Raw genomic sequence first — 22,077 nt, forward strand, 5'->3', positions numbered from 1 at the left:
CTAACCCCGGGCGAAAAAAAATCATAATGAAGAGTTTGCCTTTCTCCCCTCCCTGGTGTTCCCAAAAAAAGACTTTGCCTAATAGGTACGGGGGAAAAAAAGAATAACACTGCGAGATAAACTGTTCCATATGCCACCGCCGGTGTGTGAGAGCGAGAGAGAAGATAGACACGATGTGAGTGTGTGTGTGCGCTTATGAAGGTGTGCGTTGCAAATGCGTACGTTCGGCACACAATGTGTGAATGTGTTAGTATACAGGTGAGAAATGCCCGTGGCCTTCCATATTTATCTGATGTTATATGAGTGTGTGCTTGAGAGCCTGTGAGAGATTATGTGTGTGTGTGTGAGTGAAAGCATGAGTAGTGGAAAAGTAATGGTAAGCAACAACAGTCTCTGCTCATCCAAATCTTGAATTTTTCCAGATAAACTGAAGAAATAGGCTGAATGATAGGAGTATAGAAGATTATTTTTAATGCAATACTCACAAGCCATTTGTATTTGTAACAGTTGGTCACTGTAATCCATCCTCTCGATTCTCAGAAATGTATTCCTGCGTTTAGCTGAAGTTAATATGAGGTTTGGGCAAACAGACTTATCAACAGCATATATTGTTCTGGTAGTCGCCTGTAGGTTTATTGCCGGTGTTTTGTACTAGCAGAAAACCTACAGGCGACTACCAGGACGTACCCCTGCGCCTTGGCTCAGCAAGTACATTATCAGGGGGTAGGGATGTCACAAATCCAGAAATTTAGAAGTCAATATCTATGATTCCCTTTACCCAATTCGATACCACGGTAAAAAACAAAAGAAAACAATAAACACTGTGTGCTAGTGTTAAAATGAAAAGTGAAGTTAAACAGGTCATAATTACAACAACTACAGCTGTCAAAGTTAACGCAATAATAATGTGTTAACACAAATTTTAAAGCTAAAGTGAAGATACTGGTATATATGAAACTAGAAAAACCTAAGGAATCCATTAGTACCAACCATGTTATACTAGCTTGTCGCGAAGGAGGTTAAATAAAGCTCCAAACTTACGTTCAATTTTGGCGAGGACAAACTGTCATGGCCATTTTCAAAGGGGTCCCTTGACCTCTGACCTCAAGATATGTGAATGTAAATGGGTTCTATGGGTACTCACGAGTCTGTATTGTGCGATGTAATGTAAAAATACCGTATTACAAATAAAACTTCACTTAAGTAAGAATACGTAAGCACTGTCAGCAAAATATACTCAAAGTCTCAAAAGTCAAAGTAGCCTACTCCCTTTCAAAATGTTAGATTACATGTGATATTGTTATTAATGCAGTTATTAAGCAGTATATCAATGTTATAGCTGAACTCTGTATAATTAAATGAACACGGTATGTAAAATCTTAACCTGCAACCTGTAAATTAGTGGACTTCTATTAGTACAATAATTCTCCTCTTAGTGTGAATGTAGTGGTGTAGAAATATGAAGTAGCATGAAATGATAATACTTGAGTGGAGTGCCTCATTTATGCTTGGAACGCATGAATGTGCGCGTGCATGTGTGTGTGTGTGTGTGTGTCAGAGCATAATACAGTATGTGTGTGAGTGTGTGTAACAGGCTGCATGTGGAGAGGTCTATTACAAACATACAGCGAGAGCACAGCAGTGGGGACTAAAGGGGAGAAAAGAGAATAAGAGTGAGTACCTTGAAGAAAAAGATGAGAAAGGCTGAAAGAGAGAGCGAGAGACGAACGTGAAAGCCAGGTTGGAAATTGATGGTGTAATTGTTGACTGCTGGTCGACTCTTATCTTGGTTTCTCAGGGCTGTTGTCTGGGGCAGGCTGGCTTCTTTCTCGCTTTCCAATCTCTGGCTCTCTCTAGGAGTGGACCCAACCCGTACACTTTTCTTGATTTTTTTTTTTCCCCCTCTGGCCAGCCCTCGTATTCTTCTCAATCCCTGTTGTTCTCCTCCTTTCTGTCATATTACTGTGGCCTCATCCCATTGAGCATCTCTCTCTTTCTCTTTGCACCCCTCTCTTCTCAGACAGCCAGACATCAGGCAGAGAGCAGTGGACTGGAAAAGAGCAGCAGGAGAAAGGGAGGTGGGGTGGAGGGTGCAGCCAGTCGGGGGGTCAAAGGTGAGTCTGGAGCAGGATAGGGGGTGGCTGAGGGGGCATAAACAGACTCTGTCTCTCTCTCTTTCGCCCCCTTCCCAGCACACAAGCCAGACCAACACCTCAACAACAGGACTATTATAGCTGCAGCTGCTGATACAGCTGAGCTCAAAGGAGATCCCATAGTGCTGGACTCGAGGTGAGACCAATAAGGCGCCAACCAGAGCTAGCAATAATAATCAAGCATTGTGCTAAGCTAGCAGTGGTGTTTCCATAAAAGTGTGAAGGAGGAGACCTTGGGAAAATTATTTATATTTGGCTCAAGGGGTTAACAGGAGTATTTAACCGATATTGTAGGAAGTGAGATTTCCATGTCCAGGCATGCAAACTAATCATGGGTGACAAAAGGTCACAAAGATGCCCCGGAATTCTTTATTTTTTTAATTTTGCATTTTGGTGCATTCTTGCCATGATTTCTTATCCCTGGCAAAGGCACCAAAACATGCAAGAAATGTATAAAATAAAATATTTTACCTTCAAAAAGTATACTATTTCTCTCCTTACTGAACAAAAACATTATTACATTATTTTTCAACTCATTTTTGCTCAGGCTATTATAATTAAAAATGTAGAGCTCAGACGACATTTTGGCCAGGATGGAGACACCGGGTGAAAGACTGAACGAACCGTCCTGAGGGAGTTATAAGGGGAGCTAAAAGCCTGTTGATGCGCAGAAGGAACTGTGAGGAATAATTAATCAAAACAACACATTTTATGTGCACATAAGCACGGAGGGTTCTGTGGATCAAAACTACACTAAATGTAACCAGCGGATATCTGTTGCGTCCGTGCGTAATTGTGGCTTGTAGTGTTGCTGGTGGCTTCGTGCTCGCCATTGTCACACACATACAGTCACCCGGTGAGTCCGACAGCAGCAGCGCAGATGCGGAATACCGGAAAATGCTGACCAATCAAATTAATCTGGGCTTCTTAAAGAGACAGGGCGCTGAAACGGAGCGTTTAAGACATAGGGTGAACACAGGTATATTCAGACAGACAGGATGAGAAAAATAATGTGTTTTTTGAACATTAAAGCATGTAAACATGTTCTAGTAGAAACCCAAAATACAAACATGAACCTGGAAATGAGCATGATATGTCCTCTTTAAATGTCCAACAACATGATATGTCCTCTTTAAATGTCCAACAACGTAATAGATCCTTGAAAACTTTATGTTCAATTGCAATTTGTTTAAGCAGACCACCAAAAGACAATTGGGTATTAAAGGGTTAATCTGCTCAGTGGCTACCAGTAGAAGGCTCTGATTGTACTGGGCAGCTCCCACTGTGAAGGTAGGCTGCATGTGTTAAGAGTATGTGAAGGAAATGAGCTAGCATTGCTTTTTACCATGAAGACATCACTACAGTGATGTTGCTGCTCTGTCTCCATCTGGTATAAACATGCTGTCCGTATCAGGATCACACATCCAGCTATATGTTGGTCTGTATTTACTGCACGCTGTAATCTTGTTGTCTGCAGGATCTCATCATGTCTATCGTGGGCAATATGCAAAGCTGCCAAGTAGGTGGGGAGGCGGCATGTGTCGACATAAACAAACAGCAGCTTCGGGATATTTAGGCATGATACCGTACAACCTGTATTTACTTCTCCTTCCAGTCAAAAAAGAACAAGTTTTTCATACGAGGCAACAGTAGCAGTTGACAGGTTACCTCGCTGCAGCTGCTGTAAACACTATATGTTTCACTATAGATGAAGAAAAGGAGCAGTGACTCATGGGGGCTCAGCTCATGCTGGAGTCGTCATACCATGAGGCAAAATCTGATTAGTGAGGGGGGGGGCAAAGGCGTCTCACTCCTCTTCATCGCACTTTCAATCGTTTTTCTGTGAATCACGCCAGCTCTTTACTGAGACATCTCCCAATGAAACAGTATTTCACACATTGTCCGCCGTCCTCTTTCACACTTGCCAAAAAAGGGCCCTATGGTGCTAAAAAGAAGTACTTGCTGGAGTAGTAAAAAGCCACACTGGTCTGGCATTGATTTCTCAACAATAAAGGGGTAGCATAGACTTCCCAAGACTTGATGGGCGAGTTCCCCATTAGGGAACGCGACGCTAAGTTAACTTTGAATTTCCAATTAGCGGTGCTGTGCTGGGTAAACATCTATGTTCTCATTCAGGAGGGGCTAAACGACTAACTTTGATTTTCCGACAGGGTCGAGATGACGCTAGACCAACAGGGCACGACACAAGCAAAGAGGGGGTAGCTCAGTCTCCCGACAGCTACGGAAAAGCTAAGCTACTCCTACACCAGCTAGCTCAGCCGAGCTCTAAGAGAGCAGCCATGTAGGGGTCCTCCTGCTGCCGATAAGCCTGCCCCGGCCCCCTCTGTAGTGCCTACCCTGGAGAGAGGCCATTAGCCCCGGCTGCAGCTCCTTCCTGGATAAGCTGCAGCTTACCAGCACTGCGAGCCGCGGGGCAACTTTTTATTGTCCTTTTCAAAACTTTATGTGTGAGTGTGGGGCGATAGCCTGGGAGGGGCCGGAGTCTGCAATACACTATGTGTGTGTGTGTGTCTGTGTGTGTGTGTGTGTGTGTGTGTCTGTGTGTATGTGTGTGTGTGTGTATGCTCAAGCTGCGAGCTCCCGGCACTTCCTGCCCACTAACGGCCAGTCCCACGGTAGGGAGGGCGAGCTCTATCGGACCAGAACAATGCCAAAATAAGGCTGTCATAAAAACAAACTAGCATGCTCTGGTTAGCACGGGGAAAGAGGAGGGTAGGGGCCTACTCTCCTTTACAACCCCCCCCCTTACCATACACCCCACTGCATCTGCATCATTATTCACACACACTCATTACTGCACACAGTCTCAGATATCCAGTCCAAGACCAGCTTTATTTTTCATCTTTTGCTGGTAGCTCATACTCTTATGCAAACAATGCATGAAAACAAGCAAGAGCTGAATATGCATAGGCATATACTCTATGCAAAGTACACACACACACACACACACATAATAGCATTGTTGCCACAGACAGTAAACAATAGGAACCTCCGCATTCACACTGGGCCCAAACAGCTTTGACGTGTCACCAAAACCAGAATAACAAAAAAGAAAACAATTCCGGCGGTCCTCTGTACACAAAACACAGTACAGACGACTGAGCCAGAAAACATCTGCTGAGTCGGGACAAACAAAACAACAAGCAGCCGACGAACAGACGCGTCGGGGGCCTCGGTAAAACACACTGAATACCTTACACGGTGCCCCTGAAACACAGTTGGCTCGCTGACAAGGTTTTTGGCCGAGCACATTAACATCTCGATCCCGATTCCAGCTTTTTACAATTTCAACCACGGCCAGGGGGACGGGCAGACCCAGGATGAAACAGGATGAAACAGCAGAGATGAGTGCAGCTGCTATCTGAAGAGGAAATTACCGGACAAGTATCAAATATGATGAAGATTTCTCTCCCCAAGTCTGCCTTTGACTCAGCTCGAAGATAAAAAAAACACATTGCATGGCCAAAGACCCTCTAAATGGATGGATACTGCTGTATAGAGACTATAACATGAAACTTTAATGATTTAGCAGGAAGACATGATATCGCTATAGTGGCAACTCATTAAAGGAATAGTTCAACATTCTGGGAAATACACTTAATATAAGAAGATTGATAACCACTCTCCTCAGAGTACTAAATATGTAGCTGGAGAACAGCAGCCGGTTAGTTTAGCTAAGCAAACGTTTCCACACTCCTGCTTCATAACTGTTCCTTCAATTAAAGCTAGGGTGGTAATCTTCCTCGGAAACATTTTTTTTTTTTTAAATCTGGTATTTGTGGCTGTCGCAGGACTGTAATAAGCCTGATAAGTTGGGTTTGAGTTAGTTTTTTCATGATATAAAAAGGGGGGTGAGACGTCATGATTGGCAGCTCTCTCTCGCTGACAAGCTGCGGCCGTGCTCGGCTCACGATTGGTTCACACGGTGACCTCCATACCACGGCTTCACCGCCCGATCATTACTGCGCAGACTCTGGCTCCAAATGACGTCTAAATACCAAAATGACAGCTCCCGTATCTGCAATATTTTGGCTTAACTTCTGTACAGTGCGAGGAAGGGGAGACGCGTTGTCCATCTAGATATACAGTCTATCGGCCCTATTAGCCATGTTCGTTGTTTACGTTCATTATGATTATTTTGGGGGAGTGGCTTAAGGAGGTCTGAAGCGACAGGCTGTCAGTGTTACTGACTTTCTCGCTAGATTTAGCGATTTTTGGAGCTAGGTGCTGCAATGGGCTTTTCGATTGGATCATTTTCAAAATCTAGCGTACTCTTGCTAGTTTCTTAAGATTACCAACCCTAGCTTTAACTAATACATTGACAACACAACGACATGAACCAGTGCTTTCACAATTGCTCACCGTCAAACCTGCTGTATGTTCATATTTATTGAAATACTGAGTTGTCATCACTTTTTATGACTTTGTTTTCATTGAACCCTGCTCAATCACAAGCAGGCAAAAAAATCCATTTAACCTCTCTAACTCTGTGTCCTATTTTACATAAAATCTTGGATGGAAACCCAGTTATTGATAGACGCACACAGAGAGCAGAGCAACACAGAGATAGCTAGTGAGAGAGAGAGAGAGAGAGAGATGCTGGCGGACAGCAGATGGCCAACAGTGGTCAGCTGGTAACAAACAAGCAGGTCAGGGCTCTCCTCCACCTCCGTTCAGCCACTCATAAATAATGCAGAGGACACGAGCCACCCAGAGCAGCTCCAGCGAGCTTCTTCTGAGGGACCTCCAGAGTCACATGAAGGAAGATAGAGAGTTTGTTGTGCACAGACCTTTATGTCATGGCGTGGGGACTCTCCATCTGTTCCTTCATTGGTTTTCAGACAACAAGTGATTAGATTTGTCTGACGCCTCTCACCGCTGCATTCTGACATTTTTTTAAATTACATTGATCAGCCCGACAGCGGGCGGGGGGGAATGAGAGGTCAGAATGAAAAGCTTTGATAAACTTCCACAATACAAGAGTGAAAAGATTTGGTGCATCCAGCAGTACAGTACTCGCTCTACGGATTCGCCTCCAGGAACGTCACCATATTGGATTTTCCACCAGCCTGACTTTCCTGGAAACACGTTTCCTCCCTCAGGGCTTATTTATTTATTGATTACCCCAAAGGGGGGGGGGGGCTGCATCATTCATCGAGGATGGCAAATATTTATTACTGCCTTGTGTTCTATATTCTGAGAGTATTGCTTTTTCTGGGGAGCAATAATGTTAATTTTTTGACAATAACGCCAATACGACTTCATTTAATTTAACTGAATTGATTTGGGAGAAGGATCCATACGGCTGATTCCGAAGCATTCGGGGTTACTGCCGCTACTATTAGAGCCACCAAAAGGATTATACTACTTCCCTCTATCCAAGCATAGTTCTCCCTCACAATGGGGCTGAATATGCACTTGTCTGTTCAATTAAAGTTGAACTATATAAGTGGTAATGCTTACACTTTGGCAGTGCAAAAATGACCTCGTTATGCTACTCGAATTGAGCCGAAACGAGCGAGAGAGAGAGGAAGAGGGGGAAAGAATATGAATGCGCAAGAGGGTGAGAGAGACAGAGGATGAGAGAGAGAGAGAGAGAGAGAGAGAGAGAGAGCTCAAAGGGAAGGGCTAAGTTGCAGAGGAGCAAAAGCTTCTCGTCTCGGAACAACTGCAATCACAGCCGCTGCCAAAACCCTCTGGATCCATCTTCACTGCCTGATGGAAACTTCTCAACTGGCCTTAAAGCCACTGAGAAAGGGGGGTGGCGTGTGGAGGTTGTGCAGTGTGTGTGTGTGTGTGTGTGTGCGTGTGCTTCGGCTCGTGCACAGTTTGTGTTCTATACTAGCGGTGTAGCATTTACGGTAACATCAATAAATTATGGCTGCGTCAACTTTGAGACATTAGAAACGTTCCTGTAAACAAGCGAGCCAGGAGGAGCCGGAAGAGCTCGAGGCACTGCAGATAAAGAAACAGCATCAAACATCAGCAACACTTAACACAAGTCGCATGCTGTAAATAAATAGAACACATTATGCAGATTGGGAAATTCCACAAACACAAACAGCATAAAGAAACAACCCGGCAAATTCACAAAACACAGTCTGATACAGAAACAAGCAAGTTATAAACTGTGTCACAATTCTAATACATGCAGATTCTGAAACGCTAATGTAAAAGAACAAAATAAAGTCTATTATGCATTCTATAAAAAGCTGGATTTTTGAGTGTGCTGTTGATGTAGACTATTGTCCCACAGTGCACAAAGAAAATTGCGGTGCTACAGCTGCAAAAAATGTAGATAAATTGCAGGTGGTGGTGAGAACCGCTCCGGGAAGATATAGGATCGCAGAAAATAAGTATTAAATCACTGGAAAAAAGCATTGTACTTTCTCTTTGTGAGGTTTAATTCACGGTGTCCTTTGATATGCGTAGTCTATCTTTCCTTAGTACAAAATCCTGAAGTGCGTTTGCATGTTAACTGCACTAAGAAAATGTTCATGTAGTCTTTGCAATTACATGTAAGATGTATAATGGAACTGGGACACAATATCACAACGTAAGTTTCTGTGGGGGGCACTACAATCTGATGAACAACATGCTAGGAATTATTTTATTATCATTTAATTTTTTATAAATAATGATCAGTAATGTGGATTTAAATTGTGAGGGTGCAGGTCGTATCCACGCGGACCCTACTCAGACTACAACAATAAAAGCGATAACTTCCTGCTACCTCTGCATAGACTCAAATGAAGCAAATATATCGATTCTGGCATTAAAAAATTGATTTCAAAATCGATTTTTTTCCCACCCCTGGTAGCTAGCATCTCAAATAATATCAGAATCAATGGAATCAAATCTAAAACAAACATCCTTAGTTTACTTCCCAACATCACTGACAGGTGGTTAATCGGGCATGTTCATTAGGTTTGCCGCGGTAGTCGTGTTCCCGGTGTTACACGGTGTTCAGGCAAACACCGATTACATTACTTGCCTACCGCCCCCACCGTCGTTTTGCTTTTTTCTAATAGAAATAAAACTCATTTAGTTCATTTTCACGTATCACTGTGTTATCAACACATAGTCGGACGACGGACGCTACAAACTGAAAGTGAAAATGTCTGTTCCGGAGTGTCAGCTCAGAGCAGCAGGAGTCAGATTTGGTGTGAAAGCGAAAAGAAAAGGCGCCTGTTAGGCAATTTTTCAGATTTAAACCCAAAGTCAGTCAAGTCAAGTCAGTGTTATTTGTATAGCCCAAAATCACAAATAACAAATTTGCCTCAGGGGGCCCGAAGCTAATAGGGAGCCATAACGTTAATGAGGTAATCCCGGTGTGTGCGGCGCAGCAGCGCCAGGTGAAAACCTGCGGTCCCGCAGCGAAAGCTCCACCGGAGAGGCCAGACACACAGCCTTCCAACGTTAAAGATCAAAGTAAGTGTTCTACAGATATTGTCCGGTATAAATCGGTAACACCGGTGTTGTCACAAGTTTCCTCACTGTGACATCTCCAATGTTCATCAGTTTTTAAATTCGTCGTCACACTTCCTGGTGTTGACTTGCAGCGTTTCTATATTTTCTTGTTTGTCAATTCGCAAAGCACTTCTTTACATCCTGTATGTTTTGTCTAACTGGTGAAAGTGTTTCCAAATGTGCTTGTGTTTTGTTAAATTGCAGTGCATTGAGCTATCTCAGCCGCCGCAGATTTACTCCAGATCAATCCAGATTTACAGCGCAAAAGAAAGATTGCTTTAGGGCACAGAAGAGGTGGACGGTGCTGTTCTCTTAGTTGAGGTAAAACTGTTTTTTAAAAACTAGCAGATGGTGGAAGGGAGAGAAAGGTCAATTAAACAACCCCGAAAAAAAAGGGCCATTTATCCTCTGCAGGAAAGAAAGGCACATCGCCTGAGGTTAGGGAGGGAGGACACGAGGAGCAACAAGGTTCAGGGTTTTTGGCTAAATTTGGACAAAAACTTAAAACTGTAAGTTGTCTCATCAACTCTGATTATGATTATTACACAAGACACAACATGATCAGAGATCAGTGACATGCTAATGTTTGTAAAAATCCTTAATGTTCGTGTGTGTGAATCAGCGAGTCAGACTTTCACGTTCCGGTGTCACAGTGTCATTTCAGTCCACAGCTGTGCACATATCACACCTTCTCTCAACACACACACACACACACACACACACACACACACACACACTACCTCGTCTCTGTAGCTCCTCAATAATGAACTAATAGTAATAATAATAATACGGGCACAGAAAGCATGAAAACATCAGGTTTATATCACTTTGACCCTGCACCCTGTCTAAGCCCATTTACCATCATGGTCCTGTAAACAAGCCTCTTCCCTTCCTTCTTCTCTAAACATCAGCCTGTCCAGCCCAGCTCAGCCCCGCCCCCCCACTGTTTTCCTCCAGCACACACATACACACACACACACACACACACACACACACACCCACACACACACACACACACACACACACACACACACACACACACACACACACACGACCCATCTGCTTCTGCTCTCCAGACCTTGCATCTGGTCTGCCATGAACCATATCTCTGTTCAACACAAACACACACACACACACACGCGCGCGCTGTGTAGCACAAAAAAAAAAAAGCCGATTCTGTTCCTGCAGTATCAGAACAGAGAGGGCATGGCCGGAGATGTGAACTCCCTTCAACTCAGCAGGAAACACAGAGCAGTTTGAAACAGCGAAAACAAAAAGCAAATCTGCTTCTGAAAGAAAGTTTTAAAAGGAAGAAAAGGCGGATAGAGAGCGAATTATATCGTCGGTGGAATGAAAAAAAAAGAAAAAAGAAATCCTACTGTGGGAAGCTGGCACATCAACTGTTGCTCAGAGGAGGATGTGAAGAAATACATGATCGTTAGCGAATTCAGATCCATATATATGCTCCTACGACAACGTACCCAGCATGAACACAGCCTCACCGGTCTCTGTGTGTGTTCCTGTATGCAGAGCTTTTGTGTTACATTATCAGGAGTCATCGCGTTATCACGGCGGTTTACTGTGCATTCAGCTGCTCACCATGTGGGCTGCTGGATCCGTTGCATTGATGCGATGCATGTGACACAGAGATGACAAGACACACACACACACACACACACACACTGACACAGAAGCACACACAGTAGACATCTGGTGCAGTGACGACGTAACGCATATGATGCAGCGTTGGCCCATTGGTGTCATAGACACAGTTTATGTCACATATGTGCACACATGCGCAAAGATATGCAAACACATAGGCTGACGCAGAAAGTGAAGCTGAGGTGAAGTGATTGGTTAATTGATTGATTAATCAGCAACAATTTTTAATCGCTTTTCAAACAAAAACAACAAAAAAAAAGCTTTTTTGCAGCTTCTCAGCTGTTTTATGTGATGAAAATCTTGGGCTCTTGGAAACGGAGACATTCCAAGACCATTTTTTCCTTCGCGATACCAATACCGATACCTGAACTTGTGATATCGGCAGATACCGAATACCTAGCCGATACCAATGTGATAAAAAATATATATAGTTATTATTATCTGGGGCTGCACAATATTAAACTGTTAAAAGTGTACCTTAAAGAGAGATCTTTCAAGTATTTAATACTCTTATCAACATGGGAGTGGGCAAATATGCTGCTTAATGCAAAGGTATGCATATATTTATTATTGGAAAACAATTAACAACACAAAACAATGACAAATATTGTCCAGAAACCCTCACAGGTACTGCATTTAGCATAAAAAATATGCTCAAATTATAACATGGCAAACTGCAGCCCAACAGGCAACAACAGCTGTCAGTGTGTCAGTGTGCTGACTTGACTATGACTTGCCCCAAACTGCATGTGATTATCATAAAGTGGGCATGTCTGTAAAGGGGAGACTCGTAGGTACCTATAGAACCCATTTACATTAACATATCTTGAGGTCAGAGGTCAAAGGACCCCTTTGAAAATGCCCATGCCAGTTTTTCCTCGCCAAAATTTAGAGTAAGTTTTGGAGCGTTATTTAGCCTCCTTTACGGCAAGCTAGAATGACATGGATGGTACTGATAACAGCTGAACTAGTAACAGCTGTTTACTACTGACCATGTATGAATGTGATTATGATTACTATCTTTGTTGTATGGCCTGGGCCAGGTTAACCCTTTGTAAAACATGAACAAATGCATACAGAAAACAAATGCAATAGACCCCTGGAAACAGAAGCCTTCCATACTGTACATATCGCCGTTTTACTTGTTGGATTTTCCACTGTGAGATGTCGCTAAATGGCTGACATTTTCTTCGCTCTGACTACCGTTACACTCCACTAGCACCGCACTGTTGTTGTTTGCTATCGTCACGTGACAAACTACCTGCAATCAGTTCTTCTTTGCTGCTCTAAAACAGTAGCTGCCCGTCGCAGACATGATACATCCAGGGCGACAGTACAGTAAAGCCTCCTGTTTTTGAGGTGGCAAAGAACTGGTTTTCCAGTTAAACATGTTGATATTATCCTGGGTTAATAGGTGCATAGACTGGCGTACTGGGTGGTATCAAACGCATTTCCGATACTCGTATCGGAACAACTCTACTTGGAAATGTATGAATTGTTTTCTGACCTTTTCTAGACAAAACAATTATTTGCTCGATGGAGAAAATAACCAGCAGATTAGTCTATTTATGAAAGTAGTCGTTTGTGGCAGCCAGAAGCAAGAAACAACACATCCTCGTTCGTCTAACTTGTACTCAAACGCCACAACAGAATATTGAATGAGTGAAGCTGCACACGTGTACGCCTGAACCCGACTATAAAAGCATGTATGCATGATGCATGTGGTCCTTTGTCTGCATGACTGCATGCTGTTTAATTGTGCGAGTGTGTGTGAGGAGCATGAGGAGTGTGTGAGGGAAGATGGGAAGGAGGCTGGCCGTCAGGATGTGGAGTCCATTGTCTGTCCGACAATGAAGAGATCGAGTCGGCAGGAGTCCTGTGGCTCTCTCTCAATGGAGGCATTAACATCTGGGGCCAGAGGGCTGCAGCGTGTGTGTGTGTGTGTGTGTGTGTGTGTGTCTTTGTTGCAACTGCCCTGGATAAAACTGGATTTTCAAGGCTTTTTTTTCTCCTCTGTGCCTGGGAATAATGCAGATATCAGGAGGAACAAACCAAACAAGACTCTTGTAATAATCTTCTCTGCGTATTTATATCACGGATTACGTCCATTCTTAAAAGGTGTGTGAACTTGATTTTCACAAATTAAAAAGGTGAGTAAAGGGAATTTTGTGTAGGATTATCCCTCCGCTACACTGCAAATGTCAACTCATGACGCTGAACCCCACAGCTTCTATTCCTTTCATTAATCTTTTGCAAATGACACGGCGGCGGCGGCGCGCAAACACACCAACCTGCCCGCCCACCCACCAACCTGATGAGGAAGAAATCCTGTGACAAACTTTTTATGAGGAAAATGACACACATATCGAAAGTGGATCCTCGTATAAAGTCATCCCTCCATCCCTGCATGGCAATAACACGGCTCCAGTAACTTCTCCCACAACCTTTACTGTCTTTATTCTGAAGGGCCACACTCCCCCCATGTGCAGTCTGTGAGTTAACTGGCAGTGGCACCATCCAGCTAGTAAAAATATAAAGACAAGGAAAAGCAGGCAGACCCCCCACTCCTCCTCCTCCTCCTCCTCCTCCTCTTCCTATACCACCACCTTTTTACACAAATCCCTGCTCACTGTCCAGCGTGGACGCCTGCCTGCCTGCCCTCCTCCTCCTCCTCCTCCTCCTCAGTAATTACAATAATCACTCAACTGAAACTAATACTTACTTCATTAAGGCAAAAAAATCAGAAGAGGAATAAGCGGGGGAAACACTCCAAAGTGATATCTCAAGTCAGTGGAACATTGTCACAAATAAGAGCATCATTTTTTGGAGTGTCAGCTGAGCAAGCGGGAAATAAGAGGCAGCAATTCGTAGGGACTCATTGCTTTTATGGCACTGGAAGTGGATGAGGGCTGTCATATACTATAACTATAACTACTATGTGAAAATGAACTATTAAAATGTGTTTTCAGTAAGATGCTGCATCCACGTGAGCACACACTACATCTCTATTAACTATAAAAGCCTCTCTTCAGGCGGCCAACAGAAGTCACAAAGTAAGTTAGGAGTATTTATGGAATATTATATTGATGCCACAGAAGATGCAAAACACTATCAAGCTAAGAGAGGCTCCTAAAAGTTCATTATAGGGCACCACACACACTCACAGACATAGAAATATAGCAGGTAAATAATAAAATATGAACAGATTTCCCTCTTGAAGTGGTGCACAGATATAATTATGGCAGCATGAATAGTATATGATATGAAGTGTGATATAGTATAGTCCCAGTATAGTGGGCTGTGATTGTGGAGCACTGGATGGATATAACATAGAGAGTATCCAGTGAAGCCCAGTAGTTGATTCCCTTCCAGCAGCTCCTGACCGCAGTGCGCTGTGTTTACACTGCGCGAAACGGAGATAAAGTTGCATCACATTGAGCCTCCAAACAGCACAACATACAGCACATAAACCAGCCATTTACACATCGCATCCACATCGTCCTATTTCACAGAGAAAACAGAGGGCTTCATGGCAACAGTTGGAGATCCGGAGACTCCGGATCAGGATCTCTACCTCTGCTTCCCTTCAGCCTACTTTTAATCCAGCCGCCTCGCAGCACCGCAGACAGCATCACGACACAAATAACAACTTACCTTATTATTATTATCCCGGTGGTGGTGGTGATGATGATGATGGTGAAGGTTCCTTTCCTCCTCGTCTTTTCTCCGACGACTGATATCCTGTTCTCCCCTCTCTCTCTCTTCTGTCTCCGTTATCTCGGATTTCTTTTTGAATTTCAGTTATGAATTATTCCACATCCTTCATCTATTTCAGATGAATTCGCCCCGCGGTTTCCTCTCTTCTTCTTCTTTTCCTCTGTTTTTAGGTTTTTGTAGATGGTCGGACTAGAAGGCGAATGAAGCCATATGATCCTGTCATTCAGTTTCTCCACAGAGGAACTGGCTCTCTCTCTCTCCGCGCAACTCCCTCCCAAGGCTTTGTAACACGAAACCAGAGGAGGAGGAGGAGGAGGAGGAGGAGGAGGAAAGGGGGAGAAAAGCGTGAATTTAATCCACTATCTGGGACGAGCTATAGATGAGTCTATCCGCCTCTCTGCGCACAAGTTTCAGCAGTCAGTCAGTCAGTCAGTCAGTCCGCACCAAACACACACACACACATAGCGGAGCGGTCGAGGCGCTGCGTCTCCGTGCCAACCTCCACTGGAAACGATGTGTGTGTGTGTGTGTGTGTGTGTGTGTGCGTGTGCGTGTGCGTGTGTGTGTGTGTGTGTGTGTGTGCGCCCCCAGCCTGCTCCTGCAGTACGCATCCCAGCAGGGACCTGGGAGCAGTTCAAAAAAAAGGCACACAAACAGGTCCCCGCCCATTATTAGCCTCTGAACAAGGGCCCCGACACAGACGAGGGGCCACCAGCTCCAGCAGCCATTACACAGCTTCATTAAGACCCGCTGCATTGTGTAGGAGAGGGGAGGTCTGTTCTGGCAAAGTGCCTCAACCTGAGGGGTCTGACCCCGGGACACTCCGAGGTCCTTTTTAACGGTGCTGGGGAGCAGGGTGGCCCGGCTGGTTAGAGAGACCATTGTTAGACTGGAGGGTCTAGTTCTTCACCACTTCCTGCCCCACTGAAGCGCCAGTGAGCAAGGCACGAGCCCCAATAAACCTGCTCTGTAGTTGAGCTGGACTTTTCATGTCCCTGTAAGGCAAAGCAAATGTTCCACAGCAGGTCAATGTGCAGCGTTAGCGGTGCTAGCCGTCTCTTGATTCTTGGTGCTGACTTGAACGTGAGCCGGTCCTCCTCGCTAGTGCTAACACTCCCAGTAAATCAACATATCTTCTTAAAAACAAACTTCCAATAGTTTCCTCCTTTTCGGTTTGGATCATTTGGGTCTTGTAGACACGCTGCAGTATTTCCTTATCCTCACATTGTTTTTGTTTTTCTCCAATCAAACATGTTGTCAGTAGGCCGGGCTACTATTGGCTCCTGAGAGTTGGGTGCGGGATAGCGGAGGCTGCAGGTGCAGCGTGATTGACACATTCTTCAGCAAATCATGTGCTTAAAGATCAGTAACTTAGAGCCTGTAGTTATACTGCTGTTGGTTACTCTGTGTTTAAGATAATGAATAGTGAGGTGAAGTCCCTTCCCCCCCTTAGGTCCTTATTTCTGAAAAAATATGTACAAATATTAATCACACAAATGATGTTTGTCAATTAAAAACATAATTTGTCAAGTCAATAAAGTCACAGTTTGTCGTAGTATCATTTAGTTTTGTTTGAAACCACTCAATGAGCTGCATGTCTCGTCTCGCACAATATACGTCACCAACACTAGCTAGCTAGCTAACTTAGCTATGATCCACGCACAAATGTACCTGATGTGTTTTATCCAGCTGGTCTTTTGATCAGCCAGGAAGAGAAAGAACGAGCGATACCCGTCGCTTGTGTGAGTTCATCCCAGTAGGAAACACACAGGCATCGTAGCTTTAGAGAGAGAGACGTCACTATACTATCTTTGGGTGCGTAGTCTTTCTAATTACGTATTTTCCCAGTCTGATACTTCAACAGTTTTACAACAAATTGCCACTTTTTTTATTTGAAAAATTATCTTTTAAACTGACAAACCTCATATGTGTGATTCTTGACGCAATTCAAACGGGATAAAAAAAATATTTGTCTCTCGTCGTTGACTACCGTTCATATTTTTTAACAAAATAAGGTGGTCCAGTGGAAGGGACGAGATTTCTCCTCTCTATAGTTGGCCCACATTTAGCCGTCCTAGGTAATTACTACGAAAATACAACTGAAAATACAACCTAAGAGTAAAAATAATCTGTTGTTTTTGAGTTCTTTGATCTCTTCAGATGAAACCTTTCACCAAATGTAACTTTTATCATTTCTATTCAATTCTTTTTCTTCAGGTTAAAGTCCTGCATTCATCTTTTTTTTTTTCTTAAAGCCCCTTTCCACTCCAAAAAACGATCTTATGATTAATGTTACCGCACTTGGATCTTTGGAGCTTCAATGTGCAGAGTTTGACACTACAAGGTTCAAGGCTGTTTTCACTTTCATCTGCTGAAGAAGTTTAAATCTCAGTTAAACACTGTAAATGCAAGTAGATGTTGTAACATCACAACTAGTGTGGAAGCCAATCACGGCCCAGTATGCAACTTTTACACCATGTGATGTGGACACTTGAAGCCTCCATTGAACTCTGAGAAATGACTTTTCGGTGAACTTTTCAACGAGGGAGAAGGAGTAGATGTGATTTCAAGAATTTTTTATGAGGTGATTGAACCTTTTTTGTGGGAAAACAACATCAGACACACATTTCTAGAGTATTTTTATGTCCTAAAACTCTTTAACTGTAGTAGGTCATTCCTGTTGCAAGAGTGACGGATTGTATTATCATGTTTTCAAGCTCTGGCCTGTTAATCAAGAGTTGAAGTTCATCGTCCTGGCTGAGGACAACGGGAAGAGTCAGGTTTTTTTTTCCCATCGACTCTGAGATTAATGTCCACTCCACTCTTGAGCCAAAGTCACTCTACTATATGCAATCCCATTTGGGGGCAAGTCACCAATCAAGTACACAACATCGCTCATGTTGTATATATGGCTTACTCTCTTAAAGGGGTACTCCAGCGATTTAGTGTTGCACTCATAAATTTGTTGGACTAACACATTTAAAAAAAAGACTGGTCTAAATCAAATAAGGGGAGAGTGTGAGGCTGGTTATCGGTTAGAAGTCTTGTGTTTTTTTGTTTTTTTTTAAATATAGGCAACATTTTGCAGGTTAAGTTATACAAGTATTACTATGTTTTTTTAATTAATTAATCAATTATTATAATTATTGTTTTTTCCTTCATTTTTTTTAAAGTGTAGTCTTCCTATGTCTTTTGACATTATGTTTGTTAATATGGAAAACAAGCATGGCAATACCATGTTATATTGTTATTTTTGAAAATGATGTGTCACAATAAAAACATTTCAAACAACAATACATCAAAGCAGCAGAGGCAGAAATATAATGAGTCCATCTATTTTATTTAATTCTATGTTTATATACTATATACATTATATACTGTAATTTCTAATTCCTGCTTAAGTTTTGAAAAATATGTTTCTGCAATAAAAAGGTTTAAACTTGAAATGTAATTTCTGTTAATTTTGAATATTTTTCCAAGTTGTTGTGTCCGATTTATTATTTATAGTAAAAATAACAATTCACTAAATTTGTATCTATGTATTTATTTGATACATTTTGTTTTTACAAATTTAGGGAAGCAATGTTTAAGTCAAGCCTGGTGTTTCCTGACACATAAAAAAATGAAACACTGGTATTGGATCGGTACTCGGTATCCGCCAGGTATCGCTGTTGGTATCGGGACTGAAAAAGTCGTCTGGGTGCATCCCTATTTCAGACTTTGAGAAGCTCCCTCCAGAGTCACCGAAGACATTACGTAACTGTTCTCACAGGCTCCTTGTGACTTGGGAGCTGAACTAAATGTGTGAAATCGGTGGAATGCCCCTTTAAGACCTAACTGTATAACAACACTGGTATTGTGGAAGCAGTGGACATATTGTAGAACACACTGTAAAACACAACAACACCACTAACAAAGCAGGAACAAACATACAATGAGACATTTGTCCATGTGTTTGTTTCCCCGGTGCATGCAGGGAGGTTTCCCTTAAGGCCTATATTGGGATATTTCAATGTAAACTCATACAAACTACTCAGTTTAGGTTGCCAACAACAGAGGTTCTCAATCTTTTTTCAGGCAAGGACCCGTTACAAGATAGAGAATACCGGGCATCCCCTCATGTACGTCCCTTGGAATAATTTGAGGTGGCAAATTTCTTTACACCTCTATAGTCTTAGTTGTGTAGAAGACCCCAAGAGAAATGTATAAGAAAGATATAAGACGAACATATTTGCCGATTCTAAGAGTTATAGAATTGTTAGATTAGAACATAATCTATAACCTGTTATACCAAAGCAGTCACCAGAAAAAAAGTTGGCATTGTACGATTCTACAAAACATGATGATTCTGAATCAAAACATTGAAAAAACACGTTTCATATCAGCCTAGTATCACGCTGGCAGAAACGCACAATGGCACGTGGTTAACGTTTTGAAAAGATTGGTTAGGTTTAGGCAACAAAACTACTTTGTTTAGGTTAGAAAAAAGATCATTGTTTGTGTTAAAATAATAACATAACCTTGACAACGTGACTACTATAAATAAACAATCGCCCTTATAGCGGACTTTCTTACATAATGTCACGTAACTCTACGTAAATCAACGTTATGTGAAAACCGTAAAATCAACTTTTACTTTTGGTTTCTCACGGGACACGGACAGCAGTCTCCTGGGTGAAAGTCCCGTGTTTGTTTGACCCATCCACCCGCCCTAAGAGGATGTTCTTGCTTGTTATACACGTTATTATACCACGTAACTTTCTCAACTAACTCAATCACGGTGGTTCGATATACTATGTCACTCGCACTAACCGAATGCAAAAACATTCACTTTCAACATATCCGTGGTTTGCAGAAACATACAATGCCAACACTTTTTCCTGGCGACTGGGCTGGTTAAACTGTAGATTTGATATTTAAATATTATTCATTGAACTATGAAGTCTTTTGTACATTTTTTTTTTACATATATACGGTATATACCCCCTGGCAGAGTACCACGGACCCCTGGGGCTCCCTGGACCCCACTTTGAGTATCACTGGCCTACAACAGTGGCTCTCAACCTTTTTCATGTCAAGGACCCCTAAATTTAGACACATTATGTCACGGACACCCATTTGATAAGATTTTACTTCAGGGACCTCAATCTGAAAAGGTTTTGGTTCTTAGATATGATTAAAGGTCCCATATTGTAAAAAGTGAGATTTTCATGTCTTTTATATTATAAAGCAGGTTTAAGTGCTATATAAATACTGTTAAACTATCAAAACGCTCAATATACGGAGCAACACACACAGCCCGTATTCAGAAATTGTGCGTTTGAAACAAGCTGTTAGGATTTCTGTCCATTTGTGATGTCACAAATATACAATATTTAGACCATTACACGGTTTTAAACGTAAACATTCTAAATGTGTCCCAGTTTATTTCCTGTTGCAGTGTATGTTAATAACATCAGCTGACAGGACGTAAGCATGGACCTGTTGCCTAGCAACGCAATTCTGTTGCAATTCCGTTGCAATTCCATTGAAATCCACTAAAACTGAGCATTCAGACAGAGGGTTTAATACAGGTATATTCAGACAGACAGTGTGAGTAAAATCATTTTTTTTTAAACATTACAGCATATAAACATGTTCTGGTAGAAACACAAAATACAAGTATGAACCTGAAAATGAGCACGATATGGGACCTTTATGACCAGAATTCTATAGCTGTCAGCTACAGTTGAGGAGGTAACCGTGGAGGAAGTGAAACCTATGATCAGAATATGACTCTTACTCACATTGGGCTCACTTCTATAGTACATTAAATAGTGAAAATAAACTATTCCCCATTTTTCTGGGGACCCCCTGGAATTCCATCTAGGACCCCTGGGGGTCCCCGGGCCCCTGGTTGAGAACCACTATCCTACAAGAATAAATAGACTGTTGGAATACAAAACGGAATACGTTTTTACAGCGTACGTGTTTACTGTTTGTGCGCAGAACAATTTCTGTCATTATGAATGTGCAGTCTAAAGGGGCTAAATATCTGATATAAGATTAATAATCCTGAGCAGAAGAGAAAAACATGAAATAACACACAAAACAAGGGGTTATGATCCAAAGATTAAGTGTTGCAGATTAGAAGGAAAATATTAGAATGATAATCTCTATGGATTAGCACAGAAAATATTGCACATTATTTTGTCTCACTGTGAGTATTGATGCAGCTGCAGACGGCACGGGGCCTTTTAACCCCAGGACGAATCAATAAACCAAGACTATCTCCCAAAGACGAGGCCAAAAACATCTGTTTCTGTTGTCATCTCTTTCACTGCAGGAGCACGTTGAGCTCCTGTTTACTGCCGGCTGTAAGCGCGTCTAGCAGCCTCGCGGCCCCGCCTGATGCTAAACTGTCTGCGCCGTCTGAATTTACACGCCGCCTTGATGGAGACGCCGTGAAGATAGTTGCCCAAATCCTCACGCAGACAGATTAGCAAATAAACAAGGCTGAATTATAATGCTCATAATCTCACACACACACACACATCAGGCTGCAGACGCTCCGGCACAGATCTGTTTGGTTTGAGAGTTAATGAGTTTGGATTTAGGACACTAATTTGGAGTCGGACTCTCATTCCGCAGTGCGTTAAAAACAGCTCAGTGATGAAAAGGAGAAGTAGCACGGCCTCAGGCCACGTCAAGAGACACTGGTGAGGAAATGTGGGGGTTTTGCTCCACAAAGTTGTGAATATGGCCTTCTAGGAATCCAAATAAAAAAAGGAAGCATTTTTAAACAAGGAACCCTGAGTAGACCTTGACCTTCCCTCTCTCTATCCCAGTCAATAACACTTCGAAACACTGTGATGGAAATTAATTTGCAGGGATTATTCACACCCTGGGTTGGAAAAAATAGACTTCAGATGTATTATGTGGGGAAGCAGTCATGTGTGAAGTTCCGTGCCTGACCTCAAGTTCAATTTGTTATTGATGCGCCGCGCTGCCTATTCAGCAGCCGGCTCGGAATAAATAAGTTTCAGTATATCGAACAACTTTATATTGTGTTTTT

General features: G+C 42.5%; 1 protein-coding gene across 2 annotated transcripts in view; it reads right to left on the reverse strand.

Moving 5' to 3' along the window:
• Positions 1 to 15,529, reverse strand: part of sema4c (sema domain, immunoglobulin domain (Ig), transmembrane domain (TM) and short cytoplasmic domain, (semaphorin) 4C) — a 134,736-nt gene extending 119,207 nt beyond the window's left edge. For both annotated transcript variants that reach the window (XM_037777183.1, XM_037777182.1), the window contains exon 1: positions 14,961 to 15,529. The gene's annotated coding sequence lies outside the window, so the exon portion shown is untranslated. The remainder of the gene's footprint in view (positions 1 to 14,960) is intronic.
• Positions 15,530 to 22,077: the final 6,548 nt, after the last annotated feature.

Source organism: Sebastes umbrosus, chromosome 8 (assembly GCF_015220745.1).
Source record: "Sebastes umbrosus isolate fSebUmb1 chromosome 8, fSebUmb1.pri, whole genome shotgun sequence".
Lineage (NCBI taxonomy): Eukaryota > Metazoa > Chordata > Actinopteri > Perciformes > Sebastidae > Sebastes > Sebastes umbrosus.